The sequence below is a fragment of the Palaemon carinicauda genome, chromosome 18, assembly GCF_036898095.1.
Source record: "Palaemon carinicauda isolate YSFRI2023 chromosome 18, ASM3689809v2, whole genome shotgun sequence".
NCBI lineage: Eukaryota > Metazoa > Arthropoda > Malacostraca > Decapoda > Palaemonidae > Palaemon > Palaemon carinicauda.
Window position 1 is genome coordinate 10,892,055 of NC_090742.1, and position 16,007 is coordinate 10,908,061.

The window sequence follows — 16,007 nt, forward strand, 5'->3', positions numbered from 1 at the left end:
CTCTTATAACATTATTGTATTTACTTAATAGTCATAAATGTTTGTCAGGATGCCAGAAAACTTCAAATCAATCATAAATGTTTATTTATAGGTCTATTAAATCTATCTATGTGCACTAATGATGAATATCGTTACTTTAGATTTGTTAAATGTTTTTAGGGGGGATTTATTTCCTCTAATGTCCTTTGAATAATGATCTAAAATGTTTTTTTTTTGTTTTTTTAAGATATAGGTTTCCATTCTATCACTATAGAAAAAAACTATAGAGATAGAGAGCGATAGCTTTACGTGTAAATGTTTATATACCGTCAAAAATAAATTTTCCTATTGTATTTTGTGGCCTATACTGGACTATTCGAATAAACATTGAATTACGTTTTTTCATAAAATGAGATTGTCACTTTTATCTACGTATAAGAAATAGAAAATAATAAAAGTGATTAGAGTTCAAGTTTATGCTTAAATCATTCTCCTAAAATAGATCTTATCAGTACTGTTTACTGCGTAGAGACAAAGACCAGTTTAACTATCAACATACCAACTTAATCCCACAAAGAACATGGATAGTAATATACTTGAACCCTTGAATGAGTACTAACTAGCCTCTTGAAAAGGAAAATTGTATATATCATTACTATTACCATCACCATTGCCATTATTATTATTATTATTATTATTATTAGCTAAGCTACAACCCTAGTTGGAAATGCACTAGGGTATTTTTCCCTGTTGGAGCTCTCTGGCTTATAGCATCATGCTTTTCCAACTAGGGTTGTAGCTTAGCTAGTAGTAATAATAATAATAATAATAATAATAATAATAATAATCATAATAATAATAATTATTATCATTATTATTATTATTATAACTTTAACTAAGTCTTAATACTTACTGTATTCCGACAACGTTAGACAGGAAAAAATAACTAACATATCGAAAAACACTATGATGCAATTAAGATAAAGATAACGAGCCCAGTTGAGAGAGAGAGAGAGAGAGAGAGAGAGAGAGAGAGGAGAGAGAGAGAGAGAGAGAGGAGAGGAGAGAGAGAGCCGGGAAGTAATCCAATAATTAGATTAATGTTTCATGAATCTATAATAGGAAGCCATTAGCGAATATCGATAGTAAGTATCCGGCGTCATTATATGTTATCCAATATTCTTCGTTTCTAATTCATGCGTGTGTGCAGGTGTTAGAGAGAGAGGAGAGAGAGGAGAGAGAGAGAGAGAGAGAGAGAGAGGAGGAGAGAGAGAGCAAATTTTACATGAAGACTTTGAATCAACTTTTTCTTGCTAGTTAAAAGACATACAAATATGAGAGAGAGAGAGAGAGAGAGAGAGAGAGAGGAGAGAGAGAGAGAGAGAGTTTTACATGAAGACTTTTAGTCTACACTCTCCCGTTACTTAATCGACATATAAAATAAGAGAGAGAGAGAGAGAGAGAGAGAGGAGAGAGCGAGAGAGAGAGAGAGAGAGAGAGAGAGAGCACGTTTTAGATATAAATTTTTTAATCAACACTTCCGTTACTTCAACGATATAAATGAGAGAGAGAGAGAGAGGAGAGAGAGAGAGAGAGAGAGAGAGAGAGAGAGAGAGAGAGAGCATCCATATATTTACTTGACCAATACATTCAAGTACACCTAATCAAAATCAATTCATAATCTCTACGACACCCCCCCCCCCCCCAAAAACCCACATTAAAACAGCCTACATACAAATCAAGAAAAGATAAAAAATCAGGTTATTTTTCCCATCTTATGTTATCTTGACTTTCCGTATCTGTGAGAACTCTGAAACTGTGAACATTTCTGGCTTCTTTTTTCTCCGATTCCAGGAAATAAACTTCTCCAGGAGACTGACTCCGTCGTTGGCCAAAACGACAAACTTTGCCTATCAGTTACAGCTGTCACCAACTTTCTAATAACCTATTGTATTTTTGACGGGGGCAGTTTTTTTCCCCTTTTGAAAAGGGTCGCCTGAAGAGGAGGAGAGGACCTCATTGTGGGAGATTTTAACGATTTGAAGAGGCAAATAATGGAATATTTTCCGGTTGAAGGATAAATTAAGGTGAACTAAGGAAAATGAGTGAGTGTAGCATACTTAGGAAGTGGAGACACACTCAGGAACACGGGGTGCGTATAGGATTACTTAGGAAGTGGAGAAAACCGAGGAAAACTAGTGGTCATTAGGCCTACTTAGGAAAAGGAGAAAAAACGAGGGAAACAATAGTGTAGACCCTACTTAGGAAGTGGAGGAAAAACTCATGAACACGAGTAGTTATAGGCCTACTTAGGAAGTGGAGAAAACTAAGAAAAACAAGTGGGTATAGATCTACTTAGGAAAAGGAGAAGAATTAAGGAAAACGAGTGAGTATAGGCCTACTTAGGAAGAGGAGGAAAACTTAGGGAAACAAGTGGGTATAGACCTACTTGAGAAAATGAGAAAAACTGGTGAACACGAGGTGATTATAGGCCTACCTTAGGAAGGAGAGGAAAACTAAGGAAAACAAGCGGGAATAGACCTACTTAGGAAAAGGAGTAGAACTGTGGAACACTAGTTATTATAGGCCTAATTAGGAAGTGGAGGAAAACTAAGGAACACGAGTGATTATAGACCTACTTTGGAATTGGAGAAAACTAAAAATCACGAGTTAGTATAGGCCTAGTTAGGAACAGGAGAAAATTAAGTAAAATTAATGGGTACAGTCTACCAAAAAAAGTGGAAAAAACAGGGAAACGAGTGAGTATCCTCATGAAGCAGCTTATAATAACTGTTGCATTGAATTATATGTGTTGTAACTACGAAAGGTATTTCAAGTAGAGCTAACAGTAACTTGTTAATTAGGAACAATGTCCAACTTTCGACCAATTTGAGTAGTATTGTTGTTGAGCCAAATAACAAAGTTTGTCTTTGGCCTTTGTTGCTGGAAGGTGTATAAAGTTTCAAGAGAACTGGAATATCTCAGATATTTTTATCAGGGGTTGATAGGTAATGATAATACTTGATTATATCGCAATGGCGTTGTCTTCTGAAGTTAGGGGAGAGTTTGTTATTAAAAGGCATTATAATAATTAGACAGTTATTAAGGTTTACACTGTATATAGATTAATCACCTATGAAAAGTCATACTAACTAAGAGAGAAAGACGAACAGTTGGATGCGTGAATTCCTGGCATACCACACTGAAGAAGTGCATTTTGTCACATCCATACTGCTCGGCGAGTAGCCAAACAGATAGTGTAGGGATAGATGGTAGAGGTGGTGGGTGGAGCTAAACATAAGAACTCGCAGCACAGTAAGGATGTGACAAGTTGCATATCCTCAGAGCGAGGAGTGCCAAGAATTCCTGCGTCAACTGTACGTCTTTCTCTCTTAGTATGTATGATTTATTTATATAAATCTAATATAATGTACACCACCTCAACATCTATCTAACTGTACAGATACAAAGGATTTATATTTTTATATATATTTTAAAGAATTATTGCAGGAAGTCATCCCTTTGAGCTCGTATTAATCTCGTCAGGGTGAAACCAATTTTATTACCATATTTCTCAGAGTTTTAAAAGAATGCCGAATTACTCTGACATCAAAACATGGCTTTAATGAATGACCATTGTCCCTAAAATAGAAATTGCAAACGAAATACCTAACATATAAAAAAACATGTTAAACAAATGGCCTGTCACAGGGAAATCTGTATGTAGCTGAACACAAATTCAATTTATATTTTTCACAGAAAACAATTTTTGTTATTTTAACTAGTTTGTCGAAATGTTTCGACTGGGTGAGGAATGTTTTCGTTTGTTTATAAGCTAAAACGATGTTAAGATATGTATTAGGAGGATGTCCAATATATGTAGAAGGAGGAACACTAAGATAGGGATACAGAGGAATTGATGTGTATATATATATATATATATAATATATATATATATATATATATAATATATATATATATATATATATATATATATATATATATATATAGTACACATACAGACACACAAATATATATATATATGATATATATATCTATATGTATATATATATTATATGTATGTATGTACACACACACACATATATATACTACACATATATAGGTTCCCCCCAAACCCCCTTCCTTACCTCACAAGGATGGTGAGTTTAGAAACACTACAAGAAACTACCGAGCTTGAACGGGACTCGAACCCCAGTCCGGCAGATCACCAGTCAGGGACGTTTTCCCAATTAGAGAAAGATGCTCTTTTAAAATTGCAGATATTAACTGTTGGGGATCTTCCACGTATAACTTAATATCTCTCTCTCTCCTCTCTCTCTCTCTCTCTCTCTCTCTCTCTCTCTCTCGCACCAGATAGATACACAAATCTTCTTCTATTAACGTGTTTCATACCATTTGTATGACCTTCTTTTGAAGGACTTTGCCTTAGCTTTTAGGTAGACCGTAATCCCGATCAGCTGCCCGGCCTGACATAGCTTAGACCCCGGTAGCCATGTTCATGTGTTGTACCAGTCCACCATCGTCCCCCCCCGCCACCCCAGGGAGAAGTCCAATAGCACCGCGAAAACAAAAGGATATCGCAGACACTAGACCATCGTAAGAAGATTTTGCGGGAAATGGGTTTTAGTCCAAAGCTCCATGAATAACGAAGTATGTAAATTCGACTTCCTTTGAAACTACATTTTTTATTTCTGTGTAGGATGAAGAAAGACAAACCAACGAAAATTATCTTAGAAATTGTGTCCTTACTGCAAGAATACAAGAGAAGCACTTTCAGGGAATGTCAGGGAAACCACAATTTCTTTCAGTGTTACTGCTTCCTTTATTTCTCGGTTCCCTTTCTCAGTTCCTTGCATTCACAGAAAGTCGAGGTGAAGTGTATTTGCCTATTCTTTTATTTATCTTTTTCTTTTATTCCAGTAGGACACGTTGGTGCTTTAATTTGTTTGTTAGAAGTTCCAGTATATTTATTAAAACAAAATGCGTTCGTTAGCAGTTTTCTCAGTATCCTTTTTAAACTAACCTTAGACACAGAAAGAATTTATAGACCTAGCGCCACGGTTAGCCAAGGAATCATATTCTAAATAAAAAACTTAATGCCACCAATAAAAGAAATACATTTCTATATTTTGATTATAATTCCCAGGTAGGTTGGCCCGGGGCACTAACCACCCCTTGAGATACTACCACTAGAGAATTATTGGCTCCTTTGACTGGCCAGACAGTACTGCATTAGATCCCTCTCTCTATTTAAGGCGTAGATTATCTTTGCCTGCACATACACCGAATAGGTCTGGCCTATTCTTACTACATTCTCCTCTGTCCTCATACACCTGACAACACTGAGATTACCAAACAATTCTCCTTAGCGCAAGGGGTTAACTACTGCACTGTAATTGCTCAGTGGCTACTTTCTTCTTTGTAAAGGTATAAGAGACTCTTTAGTTATGGTAAGCAGCCCTTCTAGGAAAAGGACACTCCAAGATCAGTCCATTGTTTTCTAGTCTTGGGTAGTGCCATAGCCTCTGTACCATGGTCTGCCACCTGTCTTGGGTTAGAGTTTTCTTGCTTGAGGGTACGCTTGGGCTATGGGTGTTCTATCTATTTTCCCTTCCTCTTGAATTTTTGAGTTTTTATAGTTTATATGTGAAGGATCTAATTGTTACTATTCTTTAAATATTTTATTTTGATTGTTTATTCTTCTCTTGTAGTTCATTTGTTTCCTTATTATCTTTCCTCATTGGGCTATTTTTCCTTGGTGCAGCCTTTGGAATTATACCATCTTGCTTTTCCAACTAGCTTGTAATAATAATAATAATAATAATAATAATAATGTTGTAGGCCTATAGCCTTAACTACTTATATATGCAAACTATTTGGAGAGAATGATGAACAATAGACATTTGTGGCATCTAGAATCAAAAACCATTTTATCAAACAGGCAGTACAGTTAGAGGAAGTACGTCAGACCCCGTTGATGATGTTTACTACCCAAAACAGGGATAAATATTGTATTATATAGAACTAATTCTGGTTCTAAATATTGCCTTGATACAGTATAGATTAGATATCGAAACTTTGGTGGAACGTTCCTGCCTGGTGATCGCTAGACTTGGGTTCGAATCCCGCTCAATCTCGTTAGTTTCATTAGCGTGAGCAACATCACTACCCTTGTGAGAGCTATTACGTCTTCCTGCTCAGTCATCAGCAACCATTGCTGGCCCGCCCAGGTTATAGTTTTGTGGAGAGGTGGCTTGGGGCGCTGAACATATGCATATATGGTCAGTCTTTAGGATATTGTCCTGCTTATTAGGGGCAATGTAACTGTCCCCTTGCTTCTGCTATTCATGAGGGAACTTTAAACCTTTAAAATAGTTGTTTAAAATTGCACATTGAATAAATTTAGGAGATTTGTATCAGAACTGACAGAATCTTGCAATATTATTCTTCTAATTCACAGGATATGAAACTCAAATACTGGGGATAAACATGCGAATATCTTTTATCTAGAAACTATCTTATCCAGAAACTGATATCCAGAAACTGTATCTTATCCAGAAACTGTATCAGAAACTGTAACTTATCGAGAAACTGTATCAGAAACTTTATCTTATCCAGAAACTGTATCAGAAACTATATCTTATCCGAACCTGTATCTAATCCAGAAACTGTTATCCAGAAACTGTATCTTTATCCAGAAACCGTATCTTATCCAGAAACTGTTATCCAGAAGCTGTTATCCAGAAACTGTATCTTATCGAGGAAACTGTATCTTATCCAGAATCTGTTATCCAGAAACTGTTTTCTTATCCATAAAGTGTATCTTATCCAGAAACTATGATCCAGAAACTGTATCTTATCCAGAAACTTAATAGGGTGGGAGGGACCGTTCTTTCCTTTGCAGACTGCCTCGTTAACAATACTTTTCGTCTGGTGAAAAAGCAGGCACACAAGCAAACGAATCACTATCAAGTTGCCATTAGCAAGATTAGGAGAGTGAAATGGGACACTCGTTGGAGGCGGAAAGTCTTCGGAGTTTCTCATGCGTTTAGACTCCCTCCTGGAAAAGACACTGTCGTAATATCGAATTCTATGTTTTCCATTCCTAATGCTGTGATTATCATAATTGTTTAATGATGATGTTGCTATTCTTAAAATATTTTATTTTAGCTGTTAATTACCTGTAATTTCCTTATTTCCTTTTCCTCTCTGGGCTATTTTCTCCGTTGGAGCCCTCGGGCTTATAGAATCCCTCCTGGAAAAGACACTGTCGTAATATCGAATTCTATGTTTTCCATTCCTAATGCTGTGATTATCATAATTGTTTAATGATGATGTTGCTATTCTTAAAATATTTTATTTTAGCTGTTAATTACCTGTAATTTCCTTATTTCCTTTTCCTCTCTGGGCTATTTTCTCCGTTGGAGCCCTCGGGCTTATAGAATCCCTCCTGGAAAAGACACTGTCGTAATATCGAATTCTATGTTTTCCATTCCTAATGCTGTGATTATCATAATTGTTTAATGATGATGTTGCTATTCTTAAAATATTTTATTTTAGCTGTTAATTACCTGTAATTTCCTTATTTCCTTTTCCTCTCTGGGCTATTTTCTCCGTTGGAGCCCTCGGGCTTATAGAATCCCTCCTGGAAAAGACACTGTCGTAATATCGAATTCTATGTTTTCCATTCCTAATGCTGTGATTATCATAATTGTTTAATGATGATGTTGCTATTCTTAAAATATTTTATTTTAGCTGTTAATTACCTGTAATTTCCTTATTTCCTTTTCCTCTCTGGGCTATTTTCTCCGTTGGAGCCCTCGGGCTTATAGAATCCCTCCTGGAAAAGACACTGTCGTAATATCGAATTCTATGTTTTCCATTCCTAATGCTGTGATTATCATAATTGTTTAATGATGATGTTGCTATTCTTAAAATATTTTATTTTAGCTGTTAATTACCTGTAATTTCCTTATTTCCTTTTCCTCTCTGGGCTATTTTCTCCGTTGGAGCCCTCGGGCTTATAGAATCCCTCCTGGAAAAGACACTGTCGTAATATCGAATTCTATGTTTTCCATTCCTAATGCTGTGATTATCATAATTGTTTAATGATGATGTTGCTATTCTTAAAATATTTTATTTTAGCTGTTAATTACCTGTAATTTCCTTATTTCCTTTTCCTCTCTGGGCTATTTTCTCCGTTGGAGCCCTCGGGCTTATAGAATCCCTCCTGGAAAAGACACTGTCGTAATATCGAATTCTATGTTTTCCATTCCTAATGCTGTGATTATCATAATTGTTTAATGATGATGTTGCTATTCTTAAAATATTTTATTTTAGCTGTTAATTACCTGTAATTTCCTTATTTCCTTTTCCTCTCTGGGCTATTTTCTCCGTTGGAGCCCTCGGGCTTATAGAATCCCTCCTGGAAAAGACACTGTCGTAATATCGAATTCTATGTTTTCCATTCCTAATGCTGTGATTATCATAATTGTTTAATGATGATGTTGCTATTCTTAAAATATTTTATTTTAGCTGTTAATTACCTGTAATTTCCTTATTTCCTTTTCCTCTCTGGGCTATTTTCTCCGTTGGAGCCCTCGGGCTTATAGAATCCCTCCTGGAAAAGACACTGTCGTAATATCGAATTCTATGTTTTCCATTCCTAATGCTGTGATTATCATAATTGTTTAATGATGATGTTGCTATTCTTAAAATATTTTATTTTAGCTGTTAATTACCTGTAATTTCCTTATTTCCTTTTCCTCTCTGGGCTATTTTCTCCGTTGGAGCCCTCGGGCTTATAGAATCCCTCCTGGAAAAGACACTGTCGTAATATCGAATTCTATGTTTTCCATTCCTAATGCTGTGATTATCATAATTGTTTAATGATGATGTTGCTATTCTTAAAATATTTTATTTTAGCTGTTAATTACCTGTAATTTCCTTATTTCCTTTTCCTCTCTGGGCTATTTTCTCCGTTGGAGCCCTCGGGCTTATAGAATCCCTCCTGGAAAAGACACTGTCGTAATATCGAATTCTATGTTTTCCATTCCTAATGCTGTGATTATCATAATTGTTTAATGATGATGTTGCTATTCTTAAAATATTTTATTTTAGCTGTTAATTACCTGTAATTTCCTTATTTCCTTTTCCTCTCTGGGCTATTTTCTCCGTTGGAGCCCTCGGGCTTATAGAATCCCTCCTGGAAAAGACACTGTCGTAATATCGAATTCTATGTTTTCCATTCCTAATGCTGTGATTATCATAATTGTTTAATGATGATGTTGCTATTCTTAAAATATTTTATTTCAGCTGTTAATTACCTGTAATTTCCTTATTTCCTTTTCCTCTCTGGGCTATTTTCTCCGTTGGAGCCCTCGGGCTTATAGAATCCCTCCTGGAAAAGACACTGTCGTAATGTCATCTTCTATGTTTTCCATTTCTAATGCTGTTATTATCATAATTGTTTAATGATAATAATGCTATTCTTAAAATATTTTATTTCAGCTGTTAATTACTTGTAATTTCCTAATTTCCCTTTCCTCACTGTGCTATTTTCCCCGTTGGAGACCTCGGGCTTATAGCATTCTGCTTTTCCAACTAGGGTTGTAGCTTAGCAAGTAATGATGATAATAATAAAACACCATGCCGTGTCTAACAATATAGGTATTAAAATTCCACAGTTATATACGTTGTACATTTAAAAAATACAGGAGCTTTGACACTCCAGCTTAAGAGGCACTTTATAAAAAGTGAGAAAGCTCTTTTATTTTTCTCAAAATATACAAAGTATATAAATGGGGAATTTTATTACCCATTACAATTGATATTGTTATTACTGCATTTGTTTTATTATTATTATTATTATTATTATTATTATTATTATTACTAGTCTGCACATACCACACTAGATGGTTCATCATCATCATCTCCTCCTACGCCTATTGACGCAAAGGGTCTTGGTTAGATTTCGCCAGTCGTCTCTATCTTGAGCTTTTAATTCAATACTTCTCCATTCACAATCTCTCACTTCACGCCCCATAGTCCTCAGCCAAGTAGGCCTGGGTCTTCCAAATCTTCTAGTAGCTTGTAGAGCCCAGTTAAACTAGATGGGTAACCGAAGATAATTTTTGTCTGCAGAGAGATCAATGCAAAAATCACCATAAACAATAAATATTGAGCAAGAGACAGTTTTGATATAAACCAACATACTGTAATCTATATAACCAAGAACTATTAAATAGCCATCACAGAGGAATAGGGAAACAAGATAGAATAGTATGCCCGAGTGTACCCTCAAGCACGAGAACCGTAATCCAAGACAGCATAAGACCATGGTATAGAGGCTATGTCACTACCCAAGACTAGATAACAACGGTAGCCTCGAATACTAGCCAGGAAAGCAAATAAATTCAAAGAGGGTAAAAGCAAAATTGGTTACTCAGACGCTGAGAATCTTAAATTATCCTTAACTAACTGTAATTATGAGAAACAGCGCGGGTGCCATTAACGATTAGGACTATATGGCCAACACGGAATATCTAATTATACGTTCATTTGAAGATTATGAGTCCCTAAGCCTAACTGTGTCGTTTCCACATCCTAAAATCTGTGGAAAATCACGAGCAATAAGGTGTTGAGTTCCAACACCTACTTGAAACTCGGAAACTAAAGTCTGAAACTGAATAGCCCTTTAGTAAAGTGGAATTGTCCTTCGGGAGTTGGTAATTCATTGGAATTTATGTCAAATTAAGTTTACTTTTTCTGATATAAAAAGGTAAATTGAAGTGAAACCTCCCTCCTATTATATTTTATCTTCGATACAGATATTTCTTTGTCGTAGAGAGAGAGAGAGAGAGAGAGAGAGAGAGAGAGAGAGAGAGAGAGAGAGAGAGAGTTTAATATTATGACAATGACCTATTGGATTCCCATCAACTATTGTCGTATATATCTTTAAACATATTCCAGTTATTTGTGTGCAAATGACCATGTGATCATTATTCCATATGTAAGCACGAGAGAGAGAGAGAGAGAGAGAGAGAGAGAGAGAGAGAGAGAGAGAGAGAGAGAGAAGTTTAGTATTGTGGCAATGACCTTTAAGATTGCCATCAGCTACTGTATGTATCTATAATCATATTCCGGTTATTTGTGTGCAAATGACTACTCATTAATCCTTATGCAAGCGAGAGAGAGAGAGAGAGAGAGAGAGAGAGAGAGAGAGAGAGAGGTTTAGTATTGTGGTAATGTCCTTAAGGATTTCCATCAGCTACTGGATATATCTATAATCATATTCTGGTTATTTGTGTGCAAATAACTACACATTAATCAATTCTTATGCAAGGAAGAGAGAGAGAGAAAGAGAGAGGAGAGAGAGAGAGAGAGAGAGAGAGAGAGAGGAGAGAGAGAGAGAGAGACTCGTGGGGGGAATTACAGGGGAAAATTAAAACCTGAAAGTTCAATTATTTTAGTTGAGGATAAGAAACTAATCATGATACTAGATACACCAACATTTAACTTTAAACAAAGACCCACGGGCAATGTACTGTATATGCATATTATGTGTTCCTGTGATTCATTCCAGGCATATAATGTATGTCTGTATGTATATATATATATATATATATATATATATATATATATATATATATATATATATATATATATGCATATATATATATATATATATATATATATATATATATATATATATATATATATGTGTGTGTGTGTGTGTGTGTGTGAGAGAGAGAGTGAGTGTGTGTTTATTATAACACAGCTTGTTCATAAAATAATTTTTATGGTGAAAGGTATCATCTGCTGAGATTATGTGTTATTTTGAAAAATTCAATCAATTCTCACCACATTCAACAGGGAAAAATTTTTAGACAAACTTCCTCTCTCTCTCTCTCTCTCTCTCTCTCTCTCTCTCTCTCTCTCTCTCTCTCTCTCTCTCTCTCTCTCTCTCGCTACTAGGAGTATGTCCATCTTGCCAGTAATATTAGAGGAGGAAATTCCCACGAAGGCTTTAGAGCAAAAAATTCTTTGAAGGAAAACTTCTTGACTCTAGATATGAAGCTGAACTCTCCCAGGTATTCTGATGAGCCCCAGTAATCTCTTCTTCCGGAAGAAACATTTTCTAGGAGATTCTCCCTCTAGAAATTCTAGAGAGAACTCAATAGGCTTATGTCAAAGACTACAGCTTATGGCATTATATACACGTACACACACAAACACACACACGCGTGCGCTTGTACATTCCTACAGTGTACTAACAACGGCTGATTATATATATATATATATATATATATATATATATATATATATATATATATATATATATATACCCTCATCAAGTAAAGAGGAAGGATTAGAAGAAAAATCCCCTTTTGTTCGGGTTTTATTTTGGCTACCTCTCATACACACACACACACACATATATATATATATATATGTATATATATATATATATATATATATATATATATATATATATATATATATATATATATATATATTTATATATACACACATATATATATGTATATATATATAAAACACTAGATAACCTGCTAGATTCTATGGATTTTTCTTTTGATGATAAAAATTATATTACTAATTTTATTTGATATATTTTATCAACGAAAATTTTCATCACTATCCAACACAAGCGGCCTACTGCAAGAAAAGTTTTCATAAACTTCGAATTTTATGAGAGGACAGATCCCCTCTTTGTAAAAAAGACAAGCCATATAATTTTGGGAGCCTTTATGGGGGGTTGAGACAGACCGGTTGTAAAATTCCAAAAGTTAAGACTAAAAAAAAAAAAAAATATTTTAAAAGGGGAAAAAGCACCAGAACACCAACTAACCTAAAATAGGAGCCATATCCTTAACCGCCTTACCTAACCTAAGCTAGGAGCCATATCCTTAACCATTTTACATAACCTAATCTAGAAGCCGTATCCTTAACCCCCTTACCTAACCTAACATGGGAGCTGTATTCTTAACCATCTTACCTAACCTAACCTAGGAGCCGTATCCTTAACCATCTTACCTAACCTAAACTACGTGCAGTATCTTTAACCCCTTCACCTAACATAACCTAGGTGCCTTATCCTTAACCACCTTAACTAACCTAACCTAAGTTCCGTATCCTAAACCCTTTTACCTAACATAACCTAGGAGCTGTATCCTTAACTGCCTTACCTAACCTAATATAGGAGCCATATCCTTAACCCCCTTACCTAACCTAACCTAGGAGCCGTATCCTTAACCAATATACCTTACCAAACCTAGAAGCCGTATCGTTAACCACCTTACCTAACATAACTTAGGAGTCGTATCCTTAACTCCCTTACTTAACCTTACCTAGGAACCGTATCCTTACCTACTTACCTACCAACGGGAGATTGTACCTTTAGCTTACTCGAAAACTAAATTTCAACCATATCTTTGTTCCCAACCGGCTTCACTCCTGACAAGGTAACACTAAATCATAATATTTCGTAAATCGTAAAACTAGCTTCACATTATGGTATTTCAGATAAAAAAAAAAAAAACATTTTCCCCATAAAGGAAATCTATTTAACGAGTAATAAAAAAGTTTACGTCAGTCCCAACCAACTACATTTACCCCTGATTTTGGAAATAATAGATAAGGTAGATTATTCCACAATCTTATCGGTGTACAAGATTTCTTTATACCGGTAGACTGTCCTGTTAGTAAATCCCTTAATAATAATAATAATAATAATAATAATAATAATAATAATAATAATAATGATAATAATAATAATGAGTGTATCATGGTACCATGATTTAATCTAAAACCTTCTTTGAGCAATTTTGCTTGTTTTGTAATTTCCCGTTTCCCTTTAATAATCAACAAAGACATAAATATTCCCAAATGCATATTTTCTTGGTAATCTCTTACATATAATGCAATTTATATCCTTATACTTATTCCTTCTGTGTGTAATATAGATAGTCATTGGATAATAAGTTTCCTGTTCTGCTATGCCAACATATGAGATAAAAGACTTGCAGAACAATATAACTCCTCTGGTGCACTATATCTACCATGCAAATTATGAATTACGTAAACAGGGTTGTGGTGGCCTGGTGGTAGCGTCCTTGCCTGGTGATTGCCAGACTGGGGTTCGAGCCCCTCTCAGACTCGTTAATTTCTTTGGTCGCTGCAGCCTCACCATCCTTGTGAGCTAAGGATGGGGGTGTTTGGATGAGCCTATAGGTCTATCTGCCGAGTCACTAGCAGCCATTTCCTGGCACTCTTTGGTCCTAGCTTGGGCGCTGATCATATGTAATATGTTCATTCGTCTAGGGCATCATTATTATTATTATTATTACTTGCTAAGCTACAGCCCTAGTTGGAAAAGCAAGATACTGTAAGCCTGGGGGCTCCAACAAGGAAAATAGCCCGGTTAGGAAAGGAAACAGGAAAAATAAAATATTTTAAGAGGAGTAACAACATTAAAATAAATATTTCCTATATAAACTATAAAAACTAAAAAAAAAAAGTCAGTGGAAGAGAAATAAGAAAGAATAGTATACCCGGGTGTACCCTCAAGTAAGAGAACTCTACCCCAAAACAGTGGAAGACCATGGTCCTGCTTGATAGGGCAATGTCACTGTCCCTTGCCCCTGCCATTCATGAGCGGCCTTTGAACCATTAAACAGTGCCGTAATTTTGTTATTCTTCAAAAAAAAAAAAAAAAAAAAAAAAAAAAAAAAAAATGGGTAGCCTGAGCATGTTCGCCAATAAGCTACCCAGGTGTCAATAACCCCGTAAGAACGTTGGGTAATATGACGAGTATCATTACGAGAAGCCGCAAACTTCTTTATGAGCCCAATTTCCCTAAAGTTTGGCCCCTAGCGGCAAAAGTTGGAGGACACAATATTCCATCCGGCTCTTCCAATATAAGAAGGGAAACGATAAACCTTTCCTTCGGGGGTTTTTGGAGTGAAGAATGGCTCTATTTTGAAGTATGGCTTAATATTATTATTATTATCATTATTAGTGTACGTGACCCGTCAAAAATGACGGCTAAATATTTAGATAAATATGCACACACATAGAAATCATCATCACTAGCGTATGCGACCCGTCAAAAATGACTGCTAAATATTCAGATAAATATGCACACACAGACATCATCATCACTAGTGTACGCGACCCGTCAATAATGACGGTTAATATTTAGATGAATATGCACACACACAGACAGATTCAACCCTTTCTAACCCCCCCCCCCCTCCCTTCCCTTTCCTAACTACAACCCGCTGGTTCAGCAATTTGTGGGAGATTGTGGTTTCCGAGTGTATCTCTCGGGAACCCCATTTCACCAAGGTATGACTATTCTCCTCCCACCTACCCGCGGAACGTGGAGAGACCGATTAGTCATATGTCTGGCAATGCCGCTCAGCGTGACAGGAAAGAAATATATCTAATTTATATAGCCAGATACTTGTGATTTATTGTCGTTAACGAAGTGAGTGACCTTATATGAAATGCCAAATTTTTTTTAAAGATATCTCACCCAACCCGTAGCCCAATCATTCCCTAACCGTAGATTTCGGAGGTGGAGGGGGGGAGCACCTGATATTTTCGGTGGTGGAGTCAATAACTCCTATACCAATTAACATATTAAAGTGAAATTTTAAGGGATTACTTGAATATATATATATATATATATATATATATATATATATATATATATATATATATATATATATATATATATATATAAATAAATATATATATATATATATATATATATATATATATATATATATTTATATATATACATATACATATACATATATATACATATATATAAGCTCTGTTTCTGCCAATTTTCATGTTCATACCTGCTATAAGCATGCCTTGGCTGTCACTTTTGTTCGTAAATGACGATTTTTAGCTAACAAATCAGTGAGAAGCCGCAAACTGGTCCTTTACAACTGGTCGAAGCTGCAACTTCTCCT